Source organism: Hesperophylax consimilis, chromosome 17 (genome assembly GCF_061612785.1).
Source record: "Hesperophylax consimilis isolate HC1 chromosome 17, BYU_Hcon_1.0, whole genome shotgun sequence".
Lineage (NCBI taxonomy): Eukaryota > Metazoa > Arthropoda > Insecta > Trichoptera > Limnephilidae > Hesperophylax > Hesperophylax consimilis.
Genome location: NC_142852.1, coordinates 15,296,498 through 15,311,604, shown reverse-complemented (window position 1 = coordinate 15,311,604; position 15,107 = coordinate 15,296,498). Strand labels below are relative to the sequence as shown.

Sequence of the window (15,107 nt, the reverse complement as noted above, 5' to 3'; positions counted from 1 at the left end):
GCAGTTTTCATAGGCCTTACACATTATTTTTTTCTGGGCTTATAAAAAGACTTATCTAAAAAATACTCGATTATTTCAAAGGCCAAGACGTATTCTACTCGCAGTATTTAATTAAAGCATCTGAAACATTTCTAGGCGACCAAATTTTCAAACCAAAAACACAAGATTTTGCATTACTACGTATGGCATCGTCTTAACTGCTGCAAAGTTAAGAGAAATGCGTATTTATACGTATGTATATGCGTGATCGATACTTAATGCACTGTCATCGACAACGAGTCCATCTGCCGAATTTCAGCTCTATCGGATGTCAGAAAGTGGGTTAATTTCCACTTTCAATATTCCACTTCATTGATCTTCGAAAACAAAATCGAACACAACAAATAGATGAACCTATTTTAAAATTGAAGATAGAATAAAAAACAAACTGTTTTGAGTTCTCTACGTGATGTAGATTTTTTGTTTTCCGCTAGTACCTACTACTCGTAATATCATAGATCTTTAAAACTATAACGTTGAAAGAACGAATGCAAATCTTGGAAATTGAAATTGACCCATTTCCCGATATTCGATCGAGCTGCAACTCGGCAGATGGACTTGTTGTCGATGGCAATGCATTTTTTCATCACTTTTGGTGGCAATCACGTATACACACGCGGAGATATACGCATTTCTCGGAAATTGGACGAAATAAATGTCAGCGCTTGACTCCTACATTTTGAAATCTTTCGTCTGTCTGTTTGTGCGCTTAGTTCTTCTAAACTACGCAACGGATTTTGATAGGGTTTTCACTATCATTTAGAAAATTTCTTCCGGAAGGTTTACATATATAATACATGCGTATTATATTTATAGAAAGTAGATAAAAGTCGATGTTTTATAATCAAGTCGAAAAAATATATTTTCGGGCGCTACATTGTTAACGCTGGCTAAACCTTATGAGATACATCAAAATAATGTACTACGGAATTGTTATCTTAAAAAGGCCTACAGAGAAGTCAGCGATGGTATATATATATCTCCTAAGGACAAAAAGGCTTAAATATCATATCTTTTAAATCATGACCAATAAAATGTAAGTCTACTCATACTTACGTAAAAAGTCAAATAAATATGTATATAAAATGAACTGCCTGGGGGAACTGAGGAAACTTGGGTCAATAATAATAGTCAATACGGCGAACCAACTGCTTGATTGGCACTTACCTACTTTCAACCAAAACCTGAAAATAAATGTATACATTTTAGCTATTGTCATATATTATATCATGTATCTATACTATCATATATTTCAATGAATACTAATCTAACCTAGTCTACTTATAAGTTTTGCATGTACGTTATCTCTAACTTTTTATATCCATCTGGAGTTTCCATCTTGGAATTCATCTTGGCCTTTGAAATAATTGAATATTTTTTAGATAAGTCTTTTTATAAGCCTAGAAAAAAATAATGTATAAGGCCCATGAAAACTGCTTTAAAGTTCAAAATCTCCTACTTACGAACCCATTTTCGGTTATGATTTTATTGTATAATGTGGAAAATTAAATTATTTATAAAATGATCAAAAAAAAATTAAATATTTATGCCTGAACATCCACAAAATAAAATAAAAGGCACTTTTTGGCCATGTTTTTTTCTTGCATAAATCAAAACAGGCGGATGGTGTTAAGCGGGAATTTAAACCTTATCGCCATCTACGTAAGGGTAGTTATTGATAGCGGCTCAATTTAAAATATTACACGACGTAGTGCATCGCCTTTTCTGTGTATTTTCTTATTTTTTCAGAAACAGATTTTTGAATATTACAGGAAATCATCTGTGATTATGATTGCTTAATGATTTTTTTATCGTACACTGGACATTGAACCCTCCACCTCCCATTTCTAAGACAAACGCATCGACCACTAAGCCACAAGTAGACATAGTTAGATGATGTATTCACGATTCGTAAGCTCGCAATTAATTATCGACTGTCGAATATCTCGACCTATTTCTATACCAATCGATTACCTACAGGATTGATCGAAAGTTCCATGTTTTATTATCTTAAAATCATTAGTACCTACTTACTTCCGTCTGTTTATTTATTTACATGTTCTCAATAAAACGGTTACGCACCAATATATTACAGAGAAGAATTCAAATTTGTGGTAAAAGTAAGTATAAAAGTTCATGGGGGCAGGATTACTATTTTGAGACGTCAAAAGTTGCTGACGTTAAAAATGTCGATGGTCCATGCAGAATCATTAAGCAGTTAAGTCACTCTGTTGATTGAAACTTTCTGATAGGCAGAAGTCCTTGCTTTCAGAGTATAAAAAAGGGCATTGGATCTCCCACGAGTATGTTTGTTAGGCGCATAAAAGTTAAATTCTTTCTAAATAAGTGGATTAAGTATCTTTGAGTCTGTATTGTTTGAGAGTTCTGCAAAAACGTCCACATTTTTATGTAGCTCAATAGCGACAAGATATATGTTAAATGACATGAAGTAAGTGCAAGTGTTTTATTAAATAAATAATAGAGTTCTTGGGTTTATAGCCCGGTGATGTGTGATTGGTTTAAAAATGTTTGCACAACAATATGCTTCTAAGAATAACGATGGATACAGGAATGGATCTACGTTTATTCTCTCATATAATGGTAACACATTAACCTCTTTTGTACTTTTTCTGTTTCTACGATATGATTTTGTTCAGAAGGGGCCCACATAATGGAGATATATTCTAGGATGCTGCAAACAATGGCTTCACATGTTCTTCGTATTGCAATTAGAAAATGATCTCGCATTACGAACTACAAATTCAAGCATTTTTTAACGTGGGAGACAATGTCAGAAATATGGGTTTAGTCCAAAACAGGAATCAAAGACCAATTTTATTATCTGGCTGTCAAAATAGTTTCATTTGGAGTTATTCAGACATTTTAATTCCGAAGAGGGTTGGGTCGAATTAGCTCAGTGGTAGAGCAGCCCCGGTAAGGCTGAAGTCCTGGGTTCAATCCCCAAATGCGACCTAATCTTTTTCTGTTTCAAATTTTCGTTTGAGAGTCGTTAATACTGTTTTTTGTTTTTTTTTTTTAAATTGCGTTTTGAAACTTTGGAAAAGTTTGGATTTTAATATATAATAGAGAGATTTTGTTTAAACGAATCTCGAAAACCATTCGAAAATATATGTATGTTTTTTTAAAATTAACTCGTTACTGGAGGCCCTGAGGAAAATAATTTCCCTCGGAGCCTATGTCATCTTTGAGGATGCTGTGTGAAGAGTGTTTTAGAGGAGAGGAAGGAGTGAACATGACATAACATCGTGTTATAGGAGGCAGGATACACAGAGGCCGGAAAATCGTTGCATATCCGATCTGTTGATCTCAATAACGAGTCGTGAAAACAAATGTCAACCGTGTACAAAAATGTTCTTCGTAGTATCTTCCGTTGAAATACCGATAAAACAAGCACATAATTACTACCTGACGTCTCTGCTCTGAAGAGTTAATAAATAAATTAACTCATAACTGAACAAACAGACAAAACAAACAAAATCTGGTTCAGAAATACAATTCAATTTATTCAAGTCTCTGACTAGTGGTCGCCATTGCTTCAATCTAAAAGTTAAAATGTCAACCGCTCATTTCGAAGCCAAAACTAAATCAGTTTAGAAGTGACTAGCAACACGACTGCAACTCGATCCTAGAATAGAAATAATTAAAAAGTTGGTGCTAAAAAAAAAACGAAGTCATTTTAGTCTATTTTCAACGCGCTTCTATGGAATTTTCGATTCTGCCGCGCTTTCGACGGTTTTCGGCAAACAGCTGTCAAATTATTTTGTGTAGAACGTTTTATATCGATATTGATTTTATTTGAATTTTTGATTGCTGCCATATTGGAGTCATAATAGACTCGAGCAAATCATTATTGACAACACTATGAACTTATTATGAAATATTTGTGGAATTTTTGCTATTGTATCGATTAAATTAATTTTTTAAATTTATTAATATATTATTTTAGCATTAAAAAAATAAGAAATGTGAAAAGAATCTTACTGGATTTTGGTGTCAGAATATTATTTTTATTGGGGTCACTGTCATTAAGTATTGGCAATAATTATTATGTAATTTTTAGTAAAGATTATTTTATATAACGTACAGTTCGTAAAGTGTAAAGTTAGGCAGAGAGGACGGACCGCCCAACAAATCCGATTTGGTACACAATCCTTGCCTCATTCACATTCATACATAGTCTCATACATACTCAAGTATTTGCTTTACTTGATCGTGCCATGTCTTTCTTGGGTGACCTCGGCTTCTTCTACTATTAATTTTCGCGTCACATATTCTCGTTTCTTCGTTCATTCGCTCTACATGTAAAAACCATCTAAGCGTCCCTTTCTTAATCTTAATCACTAGCAACCTTGCGTTATTATCCAATCTCCACATTCCTCACACGATCATACATGGTTTTACCACATATACGTCTCAGCGATCTCATTTCTTTAAATTAAATAAAAATACAAGAACATAATATATATTACAATAGTTTTCTTGTATTATAATATCACTTGTAAGGTTATGCTAGGTAAGGTTGGGTTAGTTTTTTTTAAACTTGGTTTTGGCAGTTAATGGATGCAAAAATAATTAAATTTCACTGTTTTGCAAATTCATGATTTAAAAAAATTATTATTAACCCTAAAAATATAGGTCCTAATTGTAAAGTGTTGCGAAAAATAATAACGTATTTTGCAATTTAATAATATATTTCGAGGCGAGTAATTTATCGACAACTAGTATAGTGACACATCGACAATTAACCAAAGGAACCAGTGAATGTCAGCATGGCGATTGACTTGAAGTTTAGCAAGTTCGACAGCTCTCCATGGGGATTCCGACTTACCGGAGGGAGCGATTTCAACTGCCCCCTCACTGTGGTCAAGGTATGAACATATTTATATGACGATTGCATGTTTTAAATGTTACATCACTATTGCCAAGTAATGCTGCGAAATTTGAATTTTTGGAATGAAATTGGGATAGGTTATGTCTTTAATTATTTATTCGAATGTTTTCCATAGAAATGTTACTTTTAGTGCTCCTTGGTTTGATCACAGATAAAATAAACATGTTTGCAAGAAACGAAACGACAAGCTAGAATGATATTAAGAGGAAGCTACAAGCAAAAAATGTGTATATTCTTGGTATACCTTATATTGTAGGTAATAGGCATTCAAATCGCTTGACAAACGGAGTCTAGAAACATTGGATTTCAACACACAAAACTGGTTTTTATTTATTTTGTAAATAATTTTATAAGAAAGCAAAAGAGTTAATCAAGTAAAACTGTCACAGATAATTTTAGCTACAATACTGTATTTTTAAAGTTGTTTCCTTTATGCGTTCATACATTACTATTGAAAAAAAATTTTAGTAGTTTACATTTATATTTTTTATTGAGTAATTTATTTTTATATTTGTATTCTATTCAAGCGAAACGATAGGAAAACCTTCAATTTATATAAAGCATATTTTTTTGTTTTTATAATGTACTCCAATTCGTTATAAAGATTAATCAAATGGTGATTTGGTATTAAGCTTCGCCTTAAGACAAGTTATTTCATTGCCAAGCGAATAAAATACACTTTCAAATGCTAAGAGCATTTTTGAAGGTGCAAATACCATAAAATCACTTCACTTTAAAGTATACGGTGGATTGGTGTAAATCTAATACTCGTAAAAAATCATTTGTTTTTGTCTGCAAATTTGGTCGGTTAGAAATATTTTAGATAATTAAATACTGGGAATAAAACACATTTTTGCATTTGAAATGATCGACCATTTTTTTGAAGGTCTATGGAGAAAAGGTCTAAGAGGTCATAATGATGAAACCTTTCAATGTCATGGCTGTAGGATTACAAGAAAAAACTTTATATTTTTTGAGTAGAGCGGTTTATATATCATTTTACTTTATTTAAGAGGAAGCTACAAGCCAACAATGTGTATATTCTTGGTATACCTTATATTGTAGGTAATAGGCATTAAAATCAATAAAAACATTCGATTTCAAGCACAAAACTGGTTTTTATTTATTTTGTAAATAATTTTATAAGAAAGCAAAAAAAGTTAATCAAGCGAAACTGTCACAGATAAACTTAGCTATAATACTGTATTTTTTAAAGATCGTTTCCTTTATGCGTTCTAAAAAATTTTTTTAGTAGTTTACATTTTATATTTTTTATTGAGTAATTTATTAATTTGATTGTATTCTACTCAAGCGAAACGATAAGAAAACCTTAAGTTTATCTAAAGCATATTTTTTGGTATTCATAATGTACACCAATTCGTTATAAAGATTAATCAAAATAGTGATTTAGCATTAAGCTTCGACTTAAGTCCCCGCATTCCCAATTTATCTTTGACTCTTTAAGTTTTTAGGTTTTAAAAAAATATATGTTATTTTTGAAGATAATATCCATACTTTTGTTTTGTCGAAATGTTAATTATTTGAAATCCCCTCTGTAGAAAAAACTCGCAAAGTAAGCTCCAAAAATTATTAAAAACACGTTTTGTTCTGTTATTTAATATGTTACAGGCATGAAAAAAATCACAGTGTATCTTTAAATGCAAGTAAAGCATTTGTCAAGAGATTTTTGCTTTATTTTAAAGGAGTCGTGTTTTATTAAATATTTTCTCATTTTTCGTTTGATTGTTATCGTTTTTTTAACATTACGCGGTCTCTCTAACATTCGTATTTACATATCTGCCTTTCAAAGCATCTTTATACGCGTAGCACGGGGATAAAAGCGTTAAAAATGAAGAAGATTACTGGAGATGTTTTGAAAGAGATGTTTTAAAATCTCTCGTTATCTGAATTAAGTGCCATTTTTAAACAAAATCCTTCGATTTTTTCAAACCTATGAATAGCATGTTAAATAACAAAACCCGATGCGTTTTTTATAACTCTTGGAAAATACTCTGCAATTTTTTTCAATGAAGGGAGTTTCATAAAATAACTTTTTCAACTCGGCATCTGAATAGAGATTTTCGTAAAAATAACATTTTTTTCTAAGAGCTTAAAAACTTATACCGCCATACTAATTACATTCTTACACACCCGTTCATCGTAGGTGTGGTAAAGCCGGCCTTGGGCCTGGTTTAAGACAGTTTAAACTAAACACACGCCACGGTAATAAGATAAGTTTTTCACTGTTCTGACCTTACGTGCCACGTAATATTTACATCACTTTAGGCGATGCAATACGTCGTATAATATTTTAAATTGAGCCCCTATCATTAACAACCCTTACGTAGATGGCGATAAGGTTTAAATTCCCGCTCAACACCAACCGCCTGTTTTGATTAATGCAAGAAAAAAACATGGCCAAAAAGTGCCTTTTATTTTATTTTGTGGATGTTCAGGAATAAATATATATTTTTTTTTCAATCATTTTATAAATAACTTAATTTGCCACATTATACAATAAAATCATAACCGAAAATGGGTTCGTAAGTAGGAGATTTAGAACTTTAAATCAGTTTTTATAGGCCTTATACATTATTTTTTTCTGGGCTTATAAAAAGATCTATCTGAAAAATACTCGATTATTTCAAAGGCCAAGATGTATTCTACTCGCAGTATTTAATTAGAGCATCTGAAACATTTCTAGGCGACCAAATTTTCAAACCAAAAACACATGATTTTGCATTACTTCGTATGGCATCGCCTTAAGGCTGAAAGTGATTTTTTTTTTCATTCTCAAAGATAGATCCCGCAATGTTTGGTTAGAGTGTTGGCACATTGCTAGTCAATTCAAGGGAGCCTGCTATGCCTCAATACAAAGGACTATCCCATCAATACCGTGGTTTCAACAATTCTCCTATTTCCCCAAAAAATAAATTCCCTCACTTATTCGAATGAGGATTGCACATTGTTCCGTTTCTTCTCATCTTTTTAAAATGCACGTTATTGACTCCTCAGATTGTAGTTTCTATTGTCTAGAATAGGAAATTTTAGATCACATATGTTTTTACTGTCCCTCTCTAAACAAATATCCTCTCTTCTATCAAGCCTTATCTAAAATTACCCCCTCTCCATTCAACATCTCATCTCTTCTGAGCTGTAATTTTCCATATAATTTAGAAATTTGCCAATTTAATGAAAGTTAATAGATAAATATTCCCTCTTCATAATAAGAAATTATGTCCCTTGAATTAGTAGACTCATTGTGGATGACAATGCATTCTATCAACTTTTGATGTCAATCACGTGCAAACACGCGGACCTATAAGCATTTCTCTGAAATCGGATGATATAACAGAAGTTAATACACGAAATAAATGTCTCTCCTACACGATCAGTATCTGGCAAGGTCGGCAGCACTGTTAACTTCGGTCCCTGGGAAGGAAGGTTCAATCCTTAGACAAACAAAAATTTTAATATATTTTTTTAAATCGTAACTCTATTTTTGCTGGCTGATTTTTTATCATTGTGACAGCTGTTTCGGCTTTCAAACTAATGCTACATTGAGATAACCTATTTAACCCTCCCAATCTTTATTTGTATGATGTTTAATGAGATTTACTTAGAAACTCTTATGTGTGAGACGTTTGGGCTTAAAATTTTGGGTTTTACTGATCTAATTCTATTTTTGTCATAACTTATTTTTTTCTTGCAAAATGATGGTTTTGTAAATTGTATCGTCTACCAGATAATGTGTTTAAATATTATTTATAAAAAAAGTATATAATCTAACATATTATGTAGTTTTAAACACCTGAAAAAAACCCTTAATTGTGCAGAATATTTTGATAAATCCCCCTCTTCTAACAAAGGGATTACAATCCTTATAGCACAGGCATCAGGTGGGTACGCTGTCATTGATCTACTGGTATTACAATGCGTCATTGATCCTTTCGGCACCGGTGCATAGCCGGGAAACATGCCAAACGCGCGCCCAACATATATGTACATGATTGACATTTTTCATATGAGAACGGTTCGTTTCTACGACTCGTTTTTGAGCTCAACAGCTCGGCTGTAGAACGATTTGCCAGCCTCTGTGTTTTCTCCCTCCTACATCATGAATTTCTTTAAGAAACATGTTCTCTCATTTCTCTCTTCAAAAAACACTCCACAAAGAATCCCCAAAGATGACATTATTAGGAAAATTACTTTCCTCAGGGCCTCCTGTGTGAAGTAAATGTAAAAAAAAATATATGTATAAATAAATATGTATATATATTTATATATATTGTATACGTTTTCAAAATAATTTCATATATATTCAGAGATATTATTTTTGAATATATTAAGAAATTTATGAATATATTAAGTAATTTATTAGCCATTCGTTATTTTTCCTACTCAGTTGACTCAGGGACAAATTAAAAATAAAGATAAAATCATTAGCCCGTCGTTCCACGGGTCGGTAAGCAATCGACATAGACCGAATGCTGCAAGACCTTGCGCAGCAAATTAAGTTAGCCATACTAAGGTAACGGTCTGCAGCGCAGTTCAGTGTGAAAATTTTCAGCGCAGGACCTTGCAGCATTCGGTTATTCGATCCGTGCGACGACGGGCTAAGTTGTCTCAATGTGGTATAACCACAGTTTGCTCCAGATTTAAACCGTTTTCCACGCTCGTACCGCGAAATTTTATGGGGTAATTCACGAAAAACTTTTCATTAGTGCCCAAATAAAAAAAAATATGATAAATTTCTAGTTATGTAAAAATAATTATGTCTCCGCGCTAGGTCAACTGTTTTATAAATCATATTGGTTTTACAAGAATAACCGCTGTTACAAGATACGTAGGTACCTACCTTATGACTTATGCATGTGCATAAGTACGTCTCGCAATAGTAATGCTACCACTACACCAGGAAATTTTTATTTCGGTATCAGGCTACAATCTCTTTCTCTAAATAGTATGATACAAAGTCGCTATCCGCGTCTGTCTGTTTGTGCGCTTAGTTTTTCTAAACTACCCAACGGACTTTGATCGAGTTTTCACTATTATTTAGAAAACTTCTTCCGGAAGGTTTATATAATATGGTGACCTTGGTGATTTTGATGTATCTCATAAGGTTTTGAAAGCGTTAACAATGTAAGCGCCCGAACATGTTTTTTTTAGGACATGATTACAAAACATCGACTTTTCTCTACTTTCCATAAATATGTTTTGTAAGTATTATATATTAAAACATTCCGGAAGAATTTTTCTAATTGATAGTAAAAATTCTATCAAAATCTGTATCGTAATTCACAAGAACTAAGGGCACAAACAGACAGACGCCGATAACAATTTTGTTTTATACAGGGTTTTCCATTAAGAGGTGTTATTTTGATATTCAAAGAAAAATGCCATTTTTTAATATAAATGATCGAATGTTTATTTCATTATAAAGAGGAAGGTATGTCGTTAATAGTGAAAAATAACATCAGTCAAATGACCACCACGACCACGCCTACAGGACCATATCCTTTTCATGAAATTTTCCATAACCAAATCGCAAAGTGGCTGCCTTATATGTCCTCGATAGCCTCACGAAATCCATATTTGAGGTCTTGAATCGACGCTGGGCTGTTGGCGTAGACCTTCTCTTCAGTGGCGTAGCTAGGTAACCAAGGGCCCTGGGGCAAATTAAAAAATGGGGCCCCAATGCTATGTAATTTGATTAGGTTTTATCAAATAAAAATATGAAATATACAAACACTTTAAAAATGCTAAGCTACTTAAGCTCTTTTTTGTGCACTGCAGACTGCAGGGCAGGTAAATATTAAACAGTAACAACATAAATTACAATACTTGGTGTAGGTTTGGCTAATAAAACGAAATAGAGAAGATTCAAGGGTTTATTATATAAAGGTCGGGCCTACCAACTGACTAAATAACAATTATATTTACATTTTTTTTCCTAGCTTTAGTTTTCGCAAAAGTATCAATGACTTCGTTTAAATCCAGGCTTGATGCGGTTTTGTTTTCAATTGCTATTAGCGATAAATGTCGGAGTCGAGTTTGGCCCATCTTATTTCTTAAATAATTTTTTATTATTTTTTAAATGACCTTTCAGCTGCTGCAGAAGTGACAGGAATTGTTAAGAATAATAACATTAGCACTCCATATTTGCTCATTATTTCCTTACATAATTGGTGAACAGTCCATGCTTGAGTTAGTTGAGGTAAAACAAGATGGTAAATATTCATAAAATGAAGTGAAAAACTAGGGCATATTATATCTGAATATTATCTTTGGAATTCGTCACACTTTTGTAATAAAGTTGCTTCATCAACATGTAATAAAAATGTTGGTGTTAGAAAATCAAATATATGACAGACTGCACTCATACCAATAAAACGTGTATCTAATTGAGATATTACTGTGTCTAGTACATTATTGAAAATCTCAATTTTAAATATTTTTTCTCGGTTTGGAAATCGGTGATCAGCAGCTAATTCATCAAAATGTTTTTTAACCTTTCTTTGCCTTTTTTCTTGAAAATGGGTATCAATACCATATTTTCTTGCAGTTTCACTGGCTTTGCACTTGAATAATTCGAAATCATTTCTATAAATTTGCAATTTTGCTTTGGTCTCTGCTAAAACTTTACTCGCCTCGCCCAAATTGATGTCGCATTTTTGTAAAGTTTTGGATGCATAATTGATGTCGTTCAATACACTGTGCATGAATTCGAAAAGCAACACGAACTCGAAATTTAGCATTTTTGTTTTAATACTCTCTGCTTCACTACGCTCATCTTTATAAGGACTCTTTAGAACTATTTCTGATAATGCTTTGATAATATCAAAATAACGAAGTTTTATTGCAGATATCGTATTGACCCTTTTGGACCATCTAGTCGGATTTAGTTTTTAAATGTAGAGGTCTGTGGTTCCTCCAAACCCTCCGCTCTTATGTGTGTCATGCAAACATCATCCACGTTCACATGATCGGCGGCGGAGGTATCTCCAACTGCAATAATTGTCGAATCTTCTTCAGTAGGCTTCTCAACCAACACTGCAGTTACCACATTATTTGAGTCACTATCAATAGAAATATTTTGGCCAGATGTACTTGCAGAAGGCTGACTAAACAATTTGTCAATTTTGGGCAATTTTTGTTTACTATCTTCTCTTTCTTGGCGTTGTTTGCGTTTAAACGTACCACTGGGTTTCTTCTTTTTATCCATATGTTAATACGCTACAAGTGTCGTTGGGGAATGACGCACATATCACTATCCCAACACTGCCAACCTACAGAAAGAATTTAGGAGAATTCCCTAGGCATAACTTTTGAATTTCTCTCTACTGAGTTGTCATGATTAAAGTGGGGTTGCAAGTTGCAACCTGTCATATTTATTTTGAAAATGGGAGAAATTTCCAAAAGTTCAGTTCGATCGAGATTTCAGGTAAGGATTCGAGGGCCCCCTGAGCATGAGGGCCCCGGGGCACTGCCCCGCGTAACCCCTAGGTAGCTACGCCGCTGCTTCTCTTTCACGTGGCCCCAAAGGAAGAAGTCGCAAGGTGTTAAGAGAGATAACACGGTCCGGAAACTTTTCCCGTAAAATATCAATGGTTTCGTTGCTTGTGTGGCACGTAGCGTCGTCTTGTTGAAAGTAAACGTTGTCCAGATCAATACCATCCAATTCCGGCCATAAAATATCATTTTATGGCCGGAATTAAATACACATAGCACCTCTTATTGGAAAACCCTATACTATTAGTTGTCAGGGAGAAGGTTGAAGATTTTAGGAACTAGGTAAATGAAATGTCTTTGTGCTGATGCAGTAATTGAAGTGTCGGTTGGTTTTAGTTGTGGTATGATTGTGTTGTAAGGGTGCTTATATTGTATTTGTACAAGAAATGTGTTGTTGGCACATATTTTAGATGAAGTTGAAGAGATTATACTCGATGAATAGTCGAATGGAAGAATTAGTTTTAATTTAAATTTCATTGAGCTTTTTTTGAAGAGGATCAATAATAGTAATATTTTAAAATAAACGAATAATGAACGATCAACGAACGATCTCAGATTATGAAAATATTACCATTTGTTATTTTGGATACTGGCATTATACCTAGCTCTCGCATTAAAAATTTAGGTGTATTAGATCTGTCAAAGAATTTATATATAAAAATGAAAAAATCAGTCATTTTAAATACATGTAGATTACGAAAGATCTTTAAATATTTATATTGAGGGATCAGTAGGATTTATAGGCCCTGTTAGAAGTTCTACCGAGCCGAACCCTCTGATATGAAAATATCTGGAGTCGGTGAATTATTTTCCCATTTGATCTCTGGTGATTTGAAGTGTTGTTCTTGTATTGTTTTGTATTTATTATACTTATATAATGCAATTGCGTAAAGTGGATTGACTAGATGATCATTTGTGGAAAAGTGTGTGAAAGGGTTTAGTTTTTCCTGTGGGGAAGATTTAACTATTTATATTTAAATCCACAGATATTTTATATTTGCGACTTGTTCTAAGTTTGGGCAGTTAGAGGAAGAATCAGGTCTTGCAAAAGGTTGAATTAATATTTTATGATTGTTAGTTGGTTGGGTTGCAGCGGACAGACTGAAAGTTAAACATTTAGTTTTTCCAGCTTTGAGAGTAAGAATATTATCAGCTTACCAATTGTTTCATTTAGTTTCAATTAGTTAAAATTTAACTGGGATCGATTCATATACAAATAACTAGATTTGTTTTCAACATAATCTAACACAGCATTGGCAGCTAACTGGTCTGACATTACCATCAATGCCAATTATTGTATACAACATATTACATAGATAGATGCAAGACTGGCCTATGTCGATTGACATTTGATTTACAAATAGGTGTCCATCAATATGCGTATAAATACATACGCAACGCTTGTTTCAGAGATGCTAATAAATAATTCAAATTAATTTCAATGTGGGTACCACCGCCCCGGGAACCGTTTATTGTGTAACAGTGCTATTATACACGCTAAATAATAAAACAAATGCAGCATCTAATTAAAAACCAATACTAAATTAATGCAGACGCATAGCAGTTTCATTGGTCCTCGTACATTTAACCTTCTACCACTACAAACTCAAATGATAAACAAAAAGATAGAATATATTAAAGAGGTAAAATTATGGCTGATTGACGCAGATATTGAAACGCTTTTACTATAAATTTATTTATCCTTTCTACAACTCACTTGCTGAAACTTTATAAATTATTGTACATAATGTTTTTCTCTTTACTTTTTATAATAACTATAAACAAAAAAAAAACTTTTTCTACTAATGTATATTATACTTTAGGTACTTGAAATATAGTAATCGTTTTATATTACCCACACTCAGGCAGTCAGTGCCTTAGTATGTTTTCATTTCTTTTGTAAACTATTTGGTATTATATATTATGTTATTTTATATTATCTATTAATATGTATAATATGTGTAAAGAAATGAAAATAAATAAAGTTAAAAAAAAAAAAAAAAAATTCGACATTTAATCGAGATCTTCATATTCTAAATAATATTTGTCTTAACTCTATCATTGACGTTTTTTCGGATTCACTGCCCAAATTCAAACGTTGTATCATGTCAATAATTTAAACTGCTCAATGCACATACATACAGACACACACACACAAACACTCACTCATACATTACACACGCCACACACACACCTATAAACTACACACGTCACCTGGTAATTAAGGAATAAACATACCACTTAGCAGACATTACAAGGAAACATATCATAGATACACAACATGAAGTATCTTTTTCTTGTATATTGTTTCAACTCTGTAAATCATGTACTGTTTGTTTCTATAATATAAAATAAAATTAAAAAAAAATAACCAACACCTCTGCTAAAGGTCGCCCCAAGTTCAAGCTACGTTTGGTGACTCGGCAGGGGTGCTCGGGTTCATCTTGGTGTAAGGTTTATCCAGGTGTTGACGGCGGATGTGTTTGCCTTCCAGCTGTAATCGTGAGAGGCCGGTTAAGGGAAACCTTTTGATCTCTCCAGCCGTGCTTGTTTTTGCTGTTTTATTTTGCATTTTTAGCGTCCGACCTTAGTGCAGTAGCCAAGTTGATATTCTGTAAAAAAATTAATATCACAGTGATTTATT

The 15,107-nt window shown here is 33.0% G+C and overlaps 1 protein-coding gene across 1 annotated transcript in view; it reads left to right on the top strand.

The window, feature by feature from the left end:
- The first annotated feature begins 2,341 nt into the window (after positions 1-2,341).
- Positions 2,342-15,107, top strand: part of LOC149416081 (uncharacterized) — a 66,008-nt gene continuing 53,242 nt past the window's right edge. The window contains exon 1 of the mRNA XM_089641871.1: positions 2,342-2,488. The gene's annotated coding sequence lies outside the window, so the exon portion shown is untranslated. The remainder of the gene's footprint in view (positions 2,489-15,107) is intronic.